At 37.4% G+C, this 19,607-nt stretch overlaps 1 pseudogene across 1 annotated transcript in view; it reads left to right on the top strand.

The window, feature by feature from the left end:
• Positions 1-19,607, top strand: part of LOC147374535 (histone deacetylase 9-like) — a 300,860-nt pseudogene that overhangs the window by 175,764 nt on the left and 105,489 nt on the right. Inside the window, exon 11 of the transcript XR_015162870.1 lies at positions 6,109-6,227. The product of XR_015162870.1 is annotated as a histone deacetylase 9-like (transcript). The remainder of the gene's footprint in view (positions 1-6,108; positions 6,228-19,607) is intronic.

The following is a 19,607-nucleotide window of genomic DNA, read 5'->3' as shown; positions in this document are numbered from 1 at the left end:
GTGAAAAAGTTGACTTAAAGCTCAACATTCAGAAAACGAAGACTGGGCATCCAGTCCCATCACTTCATGGGAAATAGATGGGGAAACAGTGGAAACAGTGTCAGACTTCATTTTTGGGGGCTCCAAAATCACTGCAGATGGTGACTGCAGCCATGAAATTAAAAGACGCTTACTCCTTGGAAGGAAAGTTATGACCAACCTAGATAGCATATTCAAAAGCAGAAACATTACTTTGCCAACAAAGGTCCATCTAGTCAAGGCTATGGTTTTTCCTGTGGTCATGTATGGATGTGAGAGTTGGACTGTGAAGAAGGCTGAGCGCCGAAGAATTGATGCTTTTAAACTGTGGTGTTGGAGAAGACTCTTGAGAGTCCCTTGGACTGCAAGGAGATCCAACCAGTCCATTCTGAAGAAGATCAGCCCTGGGTGTTCTTTGGAAGGAATGACGCTAAAGCTGAAACTCCAGTACTTTGGCCACCTCATGCGAAGAGTTGACTCACTGGAAAAGACTCTGATGCTGGGAGGGCTTGGGAGCAGGAGGAGAAGGGAACGACAGAGGATGAGATAGCTGGATGGCATCACTGACTCGATGGACGTGAGTCTGAGTGAACTCCGGGAGTTGGTGATGGACAGGGAGGCCTGGCGTGCTGTGATTCATGGGGTCACAAAGAGTCGGACACGACTGAGCAACTGAACTGAACTGAACTGTGGTGCCTTAGTTTCATCAGTTTAAAAGATAACTGAACATGAAAGAGTTTAATACTAATAATAGGAAAATAAATAAGATTCAGTTCAAAATTTAGCACATCTTTAAACCAAACATATTTACAACATAGTAGGCACTCATGAGAAGAGTTGACTCATTGGAAAGGACTTTGATGCTGGGAGGGATTGGGGGAAAGAGGAGAAGGGGACGACAGAGGATGAGATGGCTGGATGGCATCACTGACTCAATGGACGTGAGTCTCAGTGAACTCCGGGAGTTGGTGATGGACAGGGAGGCCTGGCGTGCTGCGATTCATGGGGTCACAAAGAGTCGGACACAACTGAGCGACTGATCTGATCTGAGGCACTCAGTAAGCATGGTGTCATACAACTCTTATACTCATGCATCACTAACTCATTCAACAAACAACTACCACTCGAACACAACTCTAAACATACACATTTTAAAATGGAAGGCATTTAAAGTGATGTTGTTGTTCAGTCCCTCAGTTGGGTCTGGCTCTTTGCAACCCCATGGACTGTAGCATGCCAGGCTTCCCTGTCCTTCACTGTCTCCCAGAGTTTGCACAAACTCATGTCCATTAAGTTAGTGAGGCCATCCAGCCATCTCATCCTCAGTTGTCCCCTTCTCCTCCTGCCTTCAATCTTTCCCAGCATCAGGGTCTTTTCAAATGAGTCAGCTCTTTGCATCAGATGGTCAAAAGTATTGAAGCTTCAGTTTCAGCATCAGTCCTTCCAATGAATATTCAGGGTTGATTTCCTTTAAGATGTACTGGCTTGATCTTCTTGCTCTCCAAGGGACTCTCAAGAGTCTTCTCCAGCACCACAGTTTGAAGGCATCAATTTTTTCGGCACTCAGCCTTTTTTATTGTCCAGCTCTCACATCCATACATGACTACTGGAAAAACCACAGCTTTGAGTATATGAACTTTGTAGGCAAAGTAATGTCTCTACTTTTTTTTTTTTTTTTGTATTTTTAAATATTTTAACTATTTTTTAAAATTTTATTTTATTTCCAAGCTTTACATAATTGTATTAGTTTTGCCAAATTAATATGCTGTCTAGGCTTGTCCTTGCTTCTCTTCCAAGGAGCAAATGTCTTTTGATTTCATGGTTGCAGTTATAGTCTACAGTGATTTTGGAGCCCAAGAAAATAAAGTCTCTCACTGTTTCCATTGTTTCCCTATTTGCCATGAAGTAATGGGACTGGATGCCATGGTCTTTGTGTTTTGAATGTTGAGTTTTAAGCCAGCTTTTTCACTCTCCTCTTTGACCTTTATCAAGAGGCTCTTTAATTCTTCTTCTCTTTCTGCCATAAGGGTGGTGTCATCTGCATATCTGAATTTATTGATATTTTTCCCGGCAATCTTAATTCCAGCTTGTGATTCATCCAGCTCAGCGTTTCACATGATGTACTCTGCATGTAAGTTAAATAAGCAGGGTAACAATATACAGCCTTGATGTACTACTCCTTTCTCCATTTTGAACCTCTTTTTTCCAAATTTTCTGTTTTTTCATACTTTTGGAGTGATTTCAAATATACAGGATTAGTCCTGTGAAATAGAGCATTTTGAAAGCCTGTGTGAATTTGCAGGCCAAATTTTTACTCTTTTCTTCTGTTATAATAATTTTTTGAGACAAAATTGAACACTTATAAAAATGTTTTGTTGGATGGAACAGTTTGTATCTCATTCTCTTTTTCAGTTTATACCTTCATTTTGATGGGGGCATTCACTGCCTTCTTTTGATAGTATTTGTGGGAGGTATTTTCTTTTTGTTTTGATATTTTGAATGTCTGAAATTATTATGTGCTGTCAGTTTTGCATCTTGGATGTATACGAGGTTATAAGTTTTTAAATTTTTTCTGTAGATTTTTTCCTTCATATGTTGATTTCCTAAATGGGTCCTTCAAGTTTCTTGCCATTTTTTCACATCTCTGTTTTGTGCTGTACTGAGAGAATTTGTCAAATTTATCTTCTAAACAGTCTATTACACATTTTGTTTGCTTTTTCTTTTTTTTTTTAATAGCACCTTCTTTTCATTGTGTACCATCTTATGTCTTTGAGAGTAATCCAAATTTCTGTAATTATACTCTCTTCCCTGCATTATGTCTCATTTTCTGAGTTCCTTTTCTTTTATTCATTTGTTGGCATGTTACTTTTGTTGTCTTTCGTGCTAGAGACTTTCTCCACACAGTCCATCATATCTGAGAAAGGGGCACCAAAAAGATAGTTGAGAACTCTGTGTGACTGACAGGGGCTTTTGACTGGTGAGTTTCCTGAGGAAAGATAGGGGGGAAAAATCTGACTGTTGGTCTGAGTGACTCACAGATGTCAGGCTCTCTGGGTATTTCCTCTTTGGCCAGTTTGTTTCTTAGGGAAGACAGAGAAAAGTCATCTTGCTTTTTGTGGCTCCCTCTTTATAGATTTGCACTTATCTTCAAGTTTTCCCCTCCATTGATCAACTCTAAGTTTCCCATATTATGTTGGTAGCCCTTGTCTCCTATCTTATCTTTTTCTTTCAAAAATATGTACATATATATTTTATATCCAGATATTGAGAGAAGCCTTTATGAAGAAGGTAGTATGTGAGCTGTGCCTTGAAGGGTGTTTATCCTCCAGTCAATCTTACAAGTATAGATTGACTCGGGAGAAAGAAGAGAAGTGGAAGCGAGAAGGAAAGGAGGTGGAAAAACTTAATGCATGGTTATTTTAAGGCATATGGTTAAATGGACAACATTGCTTAAACATCTACCTCCATATTTTCCTAAGAGTAGTGTTTGTTAATTCTTCAAGAGATGGGAATACCAGACCACCTGACCTGCCTCTTGAGAAATCTGTATGCAGGTCAGGAAGCAACAGTTAGAGCTGGACCTGGAACAACTGACTGGTTTCAAATAGGGAAAGGAGTACGTTGAGGCTGTGTATTGTTACCCTGCTTATTTAACTTATATGCAGAGTACATCATGAGAAATTCTGTGCTGGATGAAGCAAAAGCTGAAATCAGTATTGCCAGGAGAAATGTCAATAAATAACCTCAGATATACAAATGACACCACCCTTATAGCAGAAAGTGAAGGAGAACTAAAAAGCCTCTTGCTGAAAGTGAAAGAGGAGAGTGAAAAATTTGGCTTAAAACTCAACATTCAGGAAACTAAGATCATGGCATCTGGTCCCATCACTTCATGGCAAATAAAGGGGGAAACAGTGGACACAGTGAGAGACTTTATTTTGGGGGGCTCCAAAATCCCTGCAAATGGTGACTGCAGCCATGAAATTGAAAGATGCTTGCTCCTTGGAAGAAAAGTTATGACCAACCTAGACAGCATATTAAAAGGCAGAGATATTACTTTGCCAACAAAGGTCCATCTAGTCAAACTATGGTTTTCCCAGTAGTCGTGTATGGATGTGAGAGTTGGATGATAAAGAAAGCTGAATGCTGAAGAATTGATGCTTTTGAACTGTGGTGTTGGAGAAGACTCTTGAGAGTCCCTTGGACTGCAAGGAGATCCACCCAGTCCATCCTAAAGGAGATCAGTCCTGGGTGTTCATTGGAAGGACTGATGTTGAACCTGAAACTCCAATACTTTGACCACCTCATGCAAAGAACTCACTCATTGGAAAAGACCCTGAGGCTGGGAAAGATTGAAGGTGGGAGGAGAAGGGGACAACAGAGGATGAGATGGTTGGATGGCATCACCAGTGCGATAGACATGTGTTAGAGTAGGCTCCAGGAGTTGGTGATGGACAGGGAGGCCTGGCATGCTGCAGTCCATGGGTAGGTCACAACTGAGCAACTGAAGTGGACTGCGTGTTTGTAATCTAACGTAGTACATAGGATTAATCAAACTAATTAGATGGAGTACCTTGAGAAAACACTCTTGATTCTTTGAGATAGTTTATTGCAACACCTAATATTCTAACATCATATATCACATTGTTTTTTCATGCATATGAAAAGTAGTTAATTCCTAATGTGATACTTTTATGAAGATTATTGGTATTATTAGGAAGGAAAAGAACTGAATATCTCTCCTAATAATGTAGCTATATTAGAGATTCTTAATTTTATTGAAGAATAAAATAATAAACTTGTACATGATAAACAAAGTTAGATATTCACTTAGTTCCACTGATTGGCAGTTCAGATATGAGGCTTTCCAAATGTCAGCAAGACTACTGTGGAAGTCACTTGTACATTTGTGATATTGAAGTCTTGGAACTTTTATACTTTTATGAAAATTATGGAGTTATGAAAGACATTTAATTCCTTTTTATCTCTATGTAGGTATGTTTCAAATAAGTATTTTTTTTAATTTTATAACTTGAACAACTTCTTGTCTACATGCAAAAAGATTTAAGTATAAAACTAATATGTAGTTATTGTAAAAAAAAAAGAGATCTGGGAATTTGCACATTTAAAAAGATGAAAAGAACATAATTGTGTCACTATTCAAGGATAGCTATTTTAATATTTTGTTTAGTTATTTCTCCCAAACATATAAAAGAGAACTTACTGCTTTTTAAATTCAGTGTAGGGTGAACTAGTCCCATTTCATTTCATTAAATAGGCTTTGAAAGTTTGGATTTTAATGATGGCACACTCTTTGTGAAGGCTGCATTAAAGAACTATTGGGTTTTATAAAGCCCAGTAGCATCCACTAGTCACTGGCTCTCAAATCCAGCTCTGAGGAGGAAGGGGTGAGTGAGGCTGTGAAGGTGAGGAGGTGAGTGCTCAAGTGTCCAAGTGAGGCCAGCAGGGGTGGCAGTCAGGGATAAGGCAGCCGCATTCCTTGTGTCTCTGACCTTAGACTGGCTTAACATTATAATCTGGATCCTATTAAAGGAATTTTGTGTTTTTCCTTTGCAAGAGTCACCCCCTACCACGACAAATATTTAAAAATGTTTCTTAAAAAAAGTTGGAAAAGCAACTTTTTCCCCAAAGAAATTTATAGTTCAAATTTACACCAAGTTCTTACTAACCGGAGCAAGCCAGGTTTTCACTAACGCTTTGCCTTTCCTCTGTAAAACATTAGTCACTCCCTTGGAAGAAGCAGTTTTTTTTTATAGGCAGTGGGATAAAACAGCCACAGATGTTCATGTAACATGGCGGGCCTTAGAATGTACCTGCAAGCATTTTTTTTTTTTTTTAAATTCGGAGAAAAAGATAAAAGAAAAAAGACTGAATTGGGACGCAAAAATAACAGTGATTGATTCCGTATTAAGGAAATGATAAGTTTTTGATCCACTCAAATAGTGTTTTCTTTCCCCCTTTTCTTTATTCTTGGGAAGTTCTTGAGATTGTGCCAAATCATTTTCACTGCACAATTTTTGAAGGTATTTGCCATTCCCATGTGTAACCGGTTGCCTTTTTACTGTGCAGAACTGTAGTGAAGCCTGTGGCCACAGAGTTTGATCCAGACATGGTCCTGGTTTCTGCTGGATTTGATGCATTAGAAGGCCACGCCCCTCCTCTGGGGGGGTACAAAGTGACTGCAAAATGTAAGTAATATGCAGGATTTTTTTTTTTTTAAACATGTGAAGAGTAAACTTAGGTGAGACATTCAAATGATTTTAAATGATGTTTACGGCTCTGTCAGATTCATCCCTCTGTAGAAATTGGCCTTTAAGAAAACAGTTAAACCATTCCCTTTCGTGGACTTGAAGGGACATTTCAGAACCTTTAGTTTTTCAGGAATCGTGTTTTGCTATTTAAAGGCAGAAGTGATAGGGTTTCTGTTTAGAATATGTTAAATGACTTGAGAGGTCTAGAAAAGATACTGGGCTTTTGCAAGTAGACTGGAAATCACTGTGTTTATTTCATTGCACTTTGGGTAGAAATAGCTATTTCCCAGTGTTTCCTCTTCTAGGTTTGAATACAAACGTGAGGCTCTGTACTAGCCTATGCGTAGCACTCAGGGTCTCTACTGGTCTTCTCTTGTACTGCAAAGATTAACTTTTTGGATGTGTCCCCTAGCAACTAGACAGCACATGAACAAATGAATTTTGTGTTATGTTGCATTTGAATAACATGACCTAGTGGAATCTGGCTAGAAACAATCTTTTAGAAGGATTTCTGTGCTCTCCAAGTATGAAAACAGGGCATATGTATAAGTCCACACATGCAAATATATGCTGGCACTATGTTAAAAAAAAAAGATGAAGGAATTATGTAAAATAAGTAAAATTACACCAAAAATAGTACCCACTATTGTGTATTTTAGTGGGAGTTGAAAAGAAATCGAAAACAACCCAAGTAGTTCTAAGTGAGAGGGATGAGTTTGGAACAAATGTGTTTTATTAATTTGAAAAGAACCAAAGAACCAGTATTATGCCAGCCTTTGTTTTAAGTTGGCGTCTCATACGATGGGTTTCTGCACTTTAATTCCTCCAGTAACATTGTTAGGCCGTAGCTATTTTTAACATCTGTTATTTACTCAGTGTTCTTGGTGCTTTGTGGTCTATTGAAAATATATTAGAAGAGGCAACTCTGCAAACACAAGTGAAGCATAATTCACAATTGTGGTAACTCTGAATAAGAGAGGTGTTTGTTCACATCAGATATCTTTATTATCCTTGTTCTTTGTGAAGTTCCGCTCACAGGGAGGTTAGTCTCTTCACTGCAGACAAACCTCATTTGGGTCAAGACTGGTGAATAGTTTAGTCTAAATAAAAGGGGGAAATGCTTGTACCCTAGACTGAGATAAACCCAAACAATAGACAACACATGGAGCAAAGACCGAAATCTAGAAAAGGTATCCTTTGCCGTAAAATCCAAGAGTCTCCCTCAGAACAAGGAATGTCTGTTCTTGTGTCTTTCTCCCTGCCAACAGGAAAAGTTGTAACAAGTTCGAACTAGCTGGAAGGAACTAAAATTTGTTTGCTTGTTTATTTGTTCTATTTTTTCCAAGTCAGATTCATACTCAAATCTAATGTCATCTTGGAAGTGTCTACCTCTTGTTAGCTTTAGTGCAGCGCCCCAGGACCTTCATTGTATGATGTTTCATTGTCACCTGGGGGGAAAGCTCTTTGTTGTTCTCTATCCTAGAAGATGATCTGTAATTTCTCCAGTCCCTTCCCTCCCACCCCTCCTTATCTATTTCTTCTCTTCTTTATCTTTTCTATTCAGCAGACCATTACTTCATTACTAGGTGACTTGTTTCCTAAGAAATACAGACAGACACTAATTTTAAATGTTTGAATAATTGACCTTTTGTTGAGTATTCACAGTTTAATAAGGAAAAGATATACAGTTAGGGCAGGAAATCTCAGAACCCAAAGAGGCTATCTAGAACAAGTTACACATTTCATAGATAAGAAAACAAACTTATTTTACCATCTGAAATAATTGGGGTTAAAACCCAAGTACTTACCCTGAATTTGTAGTTAGATGAAATTATATAACCTTTTACTGGACATTGTCGAAAAAGAAAAACGTTTCATAAAATGCATAGAGAATAGAGAACTTGGGTGCACACTACAGAGGACTTTTTGGTGCCCAAGACCCTTAACTTCACAATCAATCAGCCACTGACAATGACAGTCCTGTGCTACCTAATTGAAAAATAGCAGAACATCATAGGCAACTGTCTGTATAGATCAGCTCATGCAGGCCTGAGTTTGCCAACTATATTTTCTAGAGAAGCTGCCATACTGACTGGGTACAGGTTAGAATTACCAGACCATTGTACAGTTATTCCCCAAGTAGTTCACAGTAGTCATTTTTTCTTTCAACCACCCAGCAGATGCATTTATGTTGCCTTGGTTTATACAACAATTAATATTGGTCCTTCACTCTCCTATACTGAAAGTCATTCTCTGTTTGAGGAGAGCCCCCAAATGAGGCTAGAAATGGGACTAAAACCTAGAGTATAAAAGTAGAATTTAAAGAAGCAAGTTTCTTTCCTGATGTTTTCCCATTCCTGCAAAACTCACTCTCGCCCATAGTAGAATGTTTAAGGATCTTAAGAATGTAGTTTGGAGGATACTGGCTTGTCAGAGATGCTAAATTTTATTGTCTTAGCACATTGAATAAATCCTATAAAACTTTTGTTTGTTAACTCTCATATGAAAAGATAAGTCAAAATAGCAAGTTCTTTTGTTTGTTCTAAAAATCTAATTAAAGTTGATTCTTGGCTAGAACTGTTATTCTTCCTTCCTGTTTTCTCCTCTCGTCTCTTTATGTATTAAGTGTTCTTTGTTGTGAGACTACAATACAGATATTCATATTTGTTTGTGCTGAAGTCCTAAATGAATTATCTGAATTAGCTATTTGAAACCTGTGCTATTCTTTTAGTTAATCACCAGGATTAAGGTCCAAGCTGAACGGAATAATTTTTGTACCCTGCCCTAAAGGTTTCATCAAATTTTACCTTACAGTTATCAGTTTATCTTTTTAAATACTCTCATTTGGATCTTTTTGTCTTCAGTTTACAGTTTAAGAAGGTTAGTATGCCAACTGAATGCCATGCTAAATTGAATAAAATAATTGGTTCACCATATTGCAGCTCCCCCCGGCTGTTTAACAGTTTGTTTGTGCATGCTAAGTGGCTTCAATCGTGTCTGACTGTTTGTAACCACATGGACTGTGGCCCACCAGGCTCCTCTGTCCAGGGGATTCTCCAGGCAAGAACACTGGAGTGGGTTGCCATGCTCTTCTCCAAGGGAATCTTCCCAACCCAGGGATCAAACCCACATCTCTTTATGTCACCTGCATTTGCAGGCGAGTTATTTACCACTCGTGCCACCTGGGAAACCCAACTTAACAGTGTTGCCACCTTTAAAAAAAAATGGTTCTTTAGTTCAAACTCACTTTACAACAAAACAGATCTTTCTTTCTTTTCAACACGTCTGTGTACTATCTGTTTTCCATGGCTTCAGGTAGTCAACTCATAGGAACAATTTGCTTTTATCATATAGTAAGAACTTTCCCTTTGGAATAATGCAAAAAACATTGCAAGTTGATAGCCATATGAGATTTTTTTTTTAAAGCTTCTTTTATAAACATTGAATAGTTTTATAGTCTTTGAGCTAGAAGCCATTCCCTTAGAAAATGCACATGTGTTTTTTTGGACAACTAAAGAATAGGTGGAGAAGGCGATGGCACCCCACTCCAGCACTCTTGCCTGGAAAATCCCATGGATGGAGGAGTCTGGTAGGCTGCAGTCCATGGGGTCGCTAAGAGTCGGACAAGACTGAGCAACTTCCCTTTCACTTTTCACTTTCATGCATTGGAGGAGGAAATGACAACCCACTCCAATGTTCTTGCCTGGAGAATCCCAGGGACGGGGGAGCCTGGTGGGCTGCCATCTATGGGGTCGCACAGAGTCGGACGTGACTGAAGCGACTTAGCAGCAGCAGCAGCAGCAAAGAATAGATAATAGTAACATATTTTAAAGTTTTGAATTGCCATCTTCTCTTTGACAGACTGTTTCACCCTTTCTAGTGATCCTCTTACTCCTTTTTTAATTTTCTCCTGTATGAGGGTCTTTCATGGTGGTACACTGTTGTGGGTCAGATGTCTGTCTAAATGAATTGGTACTAACAATGGTCACTTATTCAATATTTCCTTTAATAGAGTTATTATCAAAAATGATGCAATATTAAATGGAGAAATAATGGTTTTCTTAATATTGCACCTTGGGCAGGATCGCTTGAATATTAAAACCTACTAGAATCTAAATGGTAAGAAAACTCATTTCATCTCTCCTCAGAAAAATAGGACAGTGGGAGAATGAATCCTTTAAATAATAAACCTGAAATAAGTGTGAAGAACTATGGGAGAGTGCAGGAGAGTTTGTTGAGGGATCAGAGGACCTATGTTTAAATCCCAGCTTTGTTTCTCACTAATTTTGTAAGCAAGTTAGTTTCTTAATCAGCAAAAAAAAGTGGAATAATAGGGGGATGAGTAATAATTATGCCTACAATATAAAGAATAAATGATTAAAGCTTATGAGGTAATGGTTTTGAATTTTATTGCTCATATCACTTCAACAGTTCTAAACATTCAACAGAAGTCTGAGATTTTAGATGATGTATTTGAACACAAAATACATAACACAAATATAAGAATTTTATACTCTTATTTGAACAAAGTGGTCAGAATGGTCAGAGGTCCTTGGAAGCTATGCAGGATTCTAGATGAATAAAAAGTGTATGTCCCTTCAATGAAAAGTCAAGTTAGGAAGAGAAGTGCGTCCATCACACATTTCCATGTCCATATACATTCTCATATGGGAATAAATTGGAAGCAATTCAGATGAATTACAGTGTTTTTTGTTTTTTTTTTTAATGAGGCATCATCATTTTGTGATGAAGATTCCTCAGCTCTTGCCTTCCTAGAAATTGTGCAGTTTGTCTTGGTATATTGAGGTGTGCTTGGATTTTGACATTATTAGTATGCTGATGTGGGATAAATTATCCAGTGAAGCCTTTTTAGCAAGTAAACTATCTGAAACACAATTAAAAATCAGAAAATAAGCAGGAGAACTTCTGAAAATCAAAAATAAATGCAGAAGTTCCACTTATAAATGCTTTCTTAACCTGCTTTCTTACCCTTAGTGAAATTCTGTTTAATTCTTTGCATGTATAACCAGCATCTCATCCTCTGCCAAACTCTTCTTTTGCCTTCAGTCTTTTCCAGCATCAGGATCGAGGATAAGATGATTAGATAGCATCACTGAATCAATGGATATGAGTTTGAGCAAACTCTGGGAGATAGTGAAGGATAAGGCAGTCATGGGGTCACAAAGAGTCGGACATGACTTAGCGTCAGAACAAAAACAAATTAATTAGTATACTTGATTAATTTTCCAACTGTAGCAGATTTAAGCAATAGTTTGGAAGTGGAGGTAGATGAATAGATGATGGGCATGTTTCTGTCTCAGAGGATATTATTTCTTAAATTTGAGTCTGCAAGCCTCCCAGGAATCCATGGATAGAATTCATGGTGCTCATGAACTTGGATGGAAAGAAAATTACGTGATTTTTAGTAATCTTGCCCCTTATTATAAATGGCTATATAAATTTAGGAATGTATTTTCTCCCACTGTAAGTGTAGGCACAAACCATAGCTATATTATTAAAAAGGGTACCCTTGTCACCAACAGAAATGATAGCTATTTTCATATCACTTTACTGTCATGTAGATCTACCTAAAGATCCGTTACTCTCATCATTATGGAAGAGATGATATGGAAGGAGATGTATTGTACCATGGCTATCCTCCGTATTTTGGTAGCTCTTTTCTATAGTACTTTATTTTGTTATCTGTGTACTTACTGTGTACATTTTAAAACATTCTGGGAAGGGGTTGAAAGGATTCACTTCAAATACACTTCCCTTCTCTCTCTCTGAAGCAAAGAGAATAATTTGTCTCTTTGTATTTGCTGATTTGCTTCTCACATTATACCTGACATACTTATTTTGTTATATATTACTGAACTTTGAAGCAAACAATAAAAAACTGGATGTTCAGTTTTTCCAAAGATTTCTTATCTGTAAAACAAACCTCAGCTATGTCTTGCAGTGCAAGCTAATCTTCATGTCTTGTAACTGGAAGTCACACCAACACGTGGACAACTAATCAACTTCACATCAAGTATTCATTCATTGCTGTGTCGTCATTTTACAGTGAACTAGTGTAATCTGAGAAATCAGAAATTTTGGTTAAAATCATGTAATCATTCTTTTTTTTTTTTATTTAGGGTGATTTAAAAGATGAATAATACAGAGAAGTATATAACAAACTTTATTACTTCCACTATTTAGAATTGGCAGCAACTAAATATTTTTATTATATTTGCTCCAAGTCTTTTGTTTATAAAAGAAATAAAAATTGCAGATGAGTGCAGATTCCCCTTTAATCACTGAGTCACTGTCTCTAAGACTTATTCCCATTCCCTTCTTAACCACTGTCCCAATTTGTGTACTTCCCAGTATATACACACATGCAAACACACACATGTACAGTATTATTTTAGTGAGTATGGTTTTTAATGTACTGTATATAGCAAAAGGTAAGTATTAACGTATTCTGTATGTATAGTTTAAGGACATAGCTTTCTTCCGCTTTTAGTATCTTTGTTTTGAGACATGTTCATGAATATTCATATATCCTCCTAATTTTTCCATCCCGGGCCATTATGGACATATCCCATAGTGTACATTCTCTGTCCCCCTATCAGTAGACCGTTGTTTCCAGGTTTTCACTATTGTGAACAGTATTGAAATGAACATCTTTCCACAAGTCTCCTGCTGCCTAGATGCCCTCTTATCAGACTTTTTTAGTTAGTGACACTCCTGTTTCTTTTTCATTATGATGCACTTAAAAACATGGAGCTGAAGATGGAAAGGATGCCTACTTTCCATGACTGTTCCTCTAACCGCAGTGCACATTCTGGTTTCTCACACAAACACATTCACCCACACAACTCACCTTTTGTCTTCTCTGTGCTGTTTTATTCTCTGTATATACACACCATTAGAGGATATTGTTTGGTACTAAAATTCGTCAAGTATAATTCAAACTGTAAGAAAAAAAGGCTAGAAATCATGTGATAGACAAAACAATTTTATTTTAGGGTGTTTTCAAAGCAGTGCTTTGGGAATTAAATTTATATCAAAAAGATGATTTTTCTCCTCAAACTCCCATCACACTAGCTATGCTGTGGGTGACTGTGGAGGGCACCATGCCTCTGAGGCTGAAAGCACAGGCTGGTCATCCAGTAGACAAGTCATAATTCTGGACTGGGCCATTAGAAGGACCACAGGAATGTCATTTCAACTTCTTGAAGATTGTTTCCTTAACTGGAAATGAAACATTAATTTCAGCCTGGCAATGTTGTTGTTATTGATGATAGAATAATGTATCTGCTGGAAATCATTGGGTGTTTACTCTGTGCTAGGCACTGCTTTCAATACTTCCTTGCATTTTCTCTTTTCATTTTCACGATTAAGTGAGATAATATATATGAAGCACTTTTTTGTGCCCTGAAATCACTAAAGAGGATTTAACAGCCATGTAAACTTCCAAATTAAAAAAAAAAAAAAAAAAAAAGGTGACAGAAAAATTAAGTGACTTGTTCAAAGTCACGGAGCTGAGGAGTAACAAAACCACAGCTTGATCTCATGTATTTTAACTTCCAACTCAACATATTTTCCACTTGGCTCAATGGGTTATTTAAAATATCCCAGATAAATAAGTAGAGTTTTTAATTAGTGTAGAACCTTATTCTGAATTGTGAAAATACTGAAAAAATAAAAGAAACTTCACCCAGCAAAACATTCCTTATTTAAATAAAATTGTCCAAGTCAAAAAAGTAAGCAGAGGTCTTCTAACATGTGAGAGCTTACCATTTTGCAGACCATGTGTACTATTTTTTTAGGGAACTTTCCATGCAAGAATTAGTCAGGAACTTATTTTTGTCTTCAGCTCAGAATTTCTGCATACCAGTACATCTCTTTGTTGTGTTCTTAAGCAAGTACATTGCCCCCTGCAAAGACGGAGGGAAGCAGATTTACAGAACATTTATATTCACAAATGTCTTCTGCAACAGAGTTTCCTTATATGTGTCAACAATCAGCTTAAAGAACCAACATCACTAATTAAGAAGGGGAAATGTCAGCATTAAAAAAATTACAAAACTTAGATTTGGGAATGATTTCATTTCTAAATGACAAGCAAAAAATTTTTCAGTGAAGGCTCCATGTTTTACTGCTTCCCTGCCTTCATTTTCTCACTCAATTGCCTGTTTCCTTACACTGCATGACAACTCAGATACCAAATTGTAGAAGAATATTTTCCATCTGCAGTGCTTAGTTACTGATGTCATGAAACAATCCTTAGGCTAGGATGACTACTGCTTAACTTTGAAGAACAAAATTACTATAACTGTACCATAACTGGGGCTGGATCAACCTTACCTTTGAAAATAAAATACATACATCCTGAAGACAGATGTCAGCTGCAACTGTACAATAAAATGCATACTATATTTCATTGATACCTTTTCATACTTTAACATATCTCAATTGGAAGGCCTCTTGCATTTGTTGGCATTTCATTGTTGGATTGGCAGTGTTTTTTTCTAATTTAATAGTGGTTGTAAAAACATAGTCATAATTATTTTATGTAATTTATGACATTTTAGATTAAATGGAATACTAATATATAGTGTTTTACGTTTTGAGATATTGTTTTAAAAATCTCAGCCAAAGCCCACATTAAAATTATAGCTTAGATTTCCATTTTGTATTTCCTTTACAAATTTCCAATGATAGGATAGAATCTTGGTAAAGTAAAAAATAAAATAGTAATATGAAACAACCAACCAAATGTATTATCAAGGAGAAATTTTAGGCAGTGAATTTTCTTCATGTGTTTACTTTTAATTCAAACAAAAAATTACACTTCCTTGGGCCAAAATCAATATCACTATAGGCTCTGATCCTTTCTTGTGATGATCACTCTAAGTAAAATTGGTTTCCAACACATTTTACAAATCAAATCAATGCAAAGAGTCAGGTAGTCAAACAATTTATTAAGTAATATCACAGTTCAGAGCCCAGTAGTATACATGTATGACAGCCAAATGACTGATAATCATCCACTAGAATGTGTGAGGCTGATGAAATTATCAAGGCAGTTATGGGGCATGAATGTGTACTTTCCTCCTGCAGGAAGTTCTCCTCACACCACTCTTATGGGCTGGAGAATCATTACCATCCAGTACCCTAGGTTATGAACTAGCGGGCACCAGCATACCTGGGGGACTTATGTGTACGTGGCCCCACTCCTAGAATTTAGGATTCATTAGGTCTGGTGTAGGGCCTGCAGTTTGCATTTCCTAGAGAGTCTGATGGTACTGACACTCCTGGTCCCTAGGGATCACACTTGAGAGCCACTGGGCTAGTTATACAAAGACAGGACTTGGAATTTGTTGATCTATAGTTTGGGTCTAATTGGCAACCAGCTCACTTTCTTGTGATTTAATAGTCTTGTCTTTCAAACAGAAATAGTGCAGTTACATTTGTTTTGGCTAAACATGATACTGTGAATCAAATGAGGTAATGAATTTGAAAAGTTGCTTTGCAATATATAATACTCTAAATATGACAAGCTATCAGTAATATCATGCCCATTAAACGTGAGGATACTATTGTTTTCATACAAGTAAGCATATAGCATCACTTATCTTTTCTTCTCCCTGACTCTTTTTCAACAGAACTTCCAAGCTTTCCCTGGGTGGTACTAGGGTGTATGGCCTCAGATAAGTCACCAGGAATTGTGGCAACTGTCTTAACACAAGCTCTTATGGTTGTGTTACGGTTAATTAGCCTCTTCTGCCCAGTATTTCCTTTGAGTAGTTTCAGACCCAGAGTTATTTTTGTGGACTTCCCCTTATTTCTCCACCTAAATAACCTACTTGTTACTCAGTAGAGTACTCTGGTAGAAAGAGTAGTATAGAAATAAGCCTTCTCTTGATCTAGAATTTTATGTGCTTTCACTCAAACAACATAAAATGTAATGAGATAGAGGTGTAAAATTTCATTCAAGTTGTTTTCAAAACCTCCCTACTTGTTTTAAAGAAGTTTCTTCATCCCTTCCCCAACCTATCTCTGAATCTTAGTACCAGCTTGTTCCATAAGAAATTGTGTGGATCTAACTAGATTGTAAGCTCTTATTTACCTCTTCCTATCATTTCTTCAGATTTTTAATGTGTAGAATTTTTCAATCTAAGTGAGTCGCTTGTATAAAATAATTAGATGCTGTTTTCATGTTGGAAGTGGAAGAGAAATGCCCCGGGTTGTGAACATCAGTGTGTAAATCTCTGTTTCAACTTCTGTGTGTTTCTTTGATGCTCAACCTCTATTCAGAAATGATAGGTGGAGTCAGCTATAAATGCATAACAAGGTCTTCATTCCCTGCTATTTTCTTCTTTTCTCTCTCTTGATAGAATTATCTATAAACTGGAGGAACTGTTTCAGAAATTATGTTACCAAATCATTGACCATTTATTGCCAGTCACTCCATTGCTTAATATTCTTTCCCTGTGAATACAACTTGCACCTTTTATCGTTTGACCTCTTTCCACCCTCTTTGTCACCCTTATCGGCCTTGGTCCTCCACTTTGTTCATTATGCTCCAGTCTTGCAGATCTTTCCATCTCTCTCTAACTGGCCAGACTTAGGTCAGGTCTGTGTAGGCTATTCCTTCTGTCTGGAGCCCTCCCTCCTTTCGTATTCTTGGCTGTTTTCTCAATTCAGATATCACTGTCTCAGAGAGTTCTTCCCTGACCGCTGTTTTCACTCCCGCCAGCCCCTTTCATCCTCTATCACTTGCCCTAATCACTATTTGCTAAAACTGTGCAATTTGAGGCTGTTTTGTGTTGGTAACTGCTGTGTATCCCCAGGCTTAAAACATCACCTTACTCATTGTCCAAACTCAAGAAATATTTATTTACTTACATTTATTAGATGATTTTCTGTTAAAAAAATTAAAAGACCTAATTTAAAAATATATTTAAATTCTGCAAAGTCAATCTATAATGTTTTTTGAAAAGTTTGGTGCATGAGTGTATATTCAATATATTTTTATAAGCATACATGTTGTACAATGTTTGTTACTATTTTTTTTTTAAAGGAAGAAAATAAACAATAACCAGCCTACCAGGCAGTATTAGATAGTGGTTCAAAAAGCAGTATTAGATAGTGGTTCAAAAAATCAGGCTTTATAGTGTAACATTCTAGGATAAATACTTGGTTCTGCCACTTTTCTAATTGTGTGACTTTGGGCAATTTGTTTTACTTTTAGTGACATTCAGTTTTCTCATCTGTAAATGGGATTGTTTCATAGGTTTGTGGAGATTAAATGAGATAGCTAAGTTTCAATCTAAAAATTAACATTCAGTAGGCCCTCAACTGGAGAAGGCAATGGCACCCCACTCCAGTACTCTTGCCTGGAAAATTCCATGGATGGAGGAGCCTGGTAGGCTGCAGTCCGTGGGGTCGCTAGGAGTTGGACACGACTGAGTGACTTCACTTTCACTTTTCACTTTCATGCATTGGAGAAGGAAATGGCAACCCACTCCAGTGTTCTTGCCTGGAGAATCCTAGGACCGGGGAGCCTGGTGGGCTGCCCTCTATGGGGTCACACAGAGTCAGACACGACTGAAGCGACTTAGCAGCAGCAGCAGGCGCTCAACAAATCTTAGCCAATATTATACAGTCTTAAAATTTTCATGTGCCTTGAAAGTGCTTTGGAATACATGTTTATTTTACATGTAGCACATTATTCTTGTTGGAGTTGAACAGTTTTGGATGTGTGTCTTGACAACAAAATATCACTCTCTGGCTTTTTAATATAATCCTTCAGACTAATTTACAGATGAAAAAAGCAACAGTTAACAATCGTTAACAAAATATGTGAGTCCATAGATTTGGGGCATCCCATGTGTTGGTGGAACAAATCTCCCTACATTTATCAGCCCATAATAAAGAGTCAGTCTAGCTAGCCACTCTCATATAGGTAGTACACGCTAGTGATACATGGGATGAACAGCAGACTTCTTCATTCAGTGAGAATTTTCATAAATATCTAAAAGATGTTTTATGTGCAAAAATAAAAAGGACATCATGTTGCTTAAGCAAAAGCATAGGCTAAAACTGGGGAACATTTCTAGTGATGATTGGAATTATATCACATCCATTGAGACTAATTACCTTTAAAGCAGATTTTCTTTATAAAGTAAGGAAAATTTGCTACAGTGTAACACAACAGAAAATACATATTTTTGAACAATACTATTGAAATTTATCTTTGATTGTACTATGATATGTTTTAGAATAAGACAGAAAATACATAAAAAGGATAGATGGAACTAGTGATGAAAAGACAAAGGTAAGCCTAGAGAGACCAGACTTTATTTAATAGTGCACTCAGGATTTAATTTATTCAGCCAACCATTACTTAACTCTAGCAGTGCAGGATAATTCAGCCAGTCTGTCCATAGCATGTATTTGAGCGCTTACATAAAACCCAGTCATCTCACTTAGTCACTGATCTCAAATTCTAAATGTGTTGCCAGCTTGGTTCATTTATTTGCAGTTTTCTGTATATAAACTGTTTCCTCAGATGTTTTTATTTCTTTCAAAGACTTCTCCCCACAGCACTGTCCTTATGTACAATATTTCCTTCCTGTTTTCGGGTAATCATCTAAATAAGGTGCACATAAGAGTTCCCAAAACCACTTTCTTGACCAGGTAGCCAGCAGAAGGAAACGTGTATTAAATGTAGCTAATTTCAGTAACTGACAGGCTCCTGAAGTACCTAAAGAACACAGAGAAGGGTCAGGCTACTTGGGGATGGTTCCAGGAGGGTCATCTTGTTTAAGAGCTTAATTTTATTAAGGATTGTGAGGGTTATTGGCACTTTTCCTGTTGTTTCACTCCATAGTCTCAGGGGGACTGTTGGGCACTAGGGTGCAAAATAGCATCTCAGCAGAGGAAAAGATACCCTGCTGGCTCTTTAAGAGTGAAATCATCAAGTACCTGACTTAATGACTGCTAAGCACCGCGCCACAGAAATCACCCAAGGTTGTTCTCAAGTCCATTTTCTCATTCTTTCCAGTGCGCTTGCTGCTGTAGTTCTTTGTATGCCTGCCTCCAGAGATATTCTTCAAGTATTTGGCAAGAGCAAAGTCCATTGCAGTCACTCAGTTCCAATGAAATAGATCACCCAAAGGTTTAGAAGTTTTATTATCTACACTTTGCCTCATCTATCTGTCAGGTGGCAGCCCAGAGCCACTTTTCACACAGCACAGAGACACTGGTGTTATAGCAGCCTGGCAGCTCTCTCTATGAATGTATCTGTTCCCTCTCGAG

This window comes from Bos grunniens, chromosome 4 (assembly GCF_055505025.1).
Source record: "Bos grunniens cultivar Pamir isolate PY7600 chromosome 4, Bosgru_T2T1.0, whole genome shotgun sequence".
Classification (NCBI taxonomy): Eukaryota; Metazoa; Chordata; class Mammalia; order Artiodactyla; family Bovidae; genus Bos; species Bos grunniens.
Note: the sequence above shows the minus strand (reverse complement) of the source record. Positions and strands in the feature narration are given on the sequence as shown.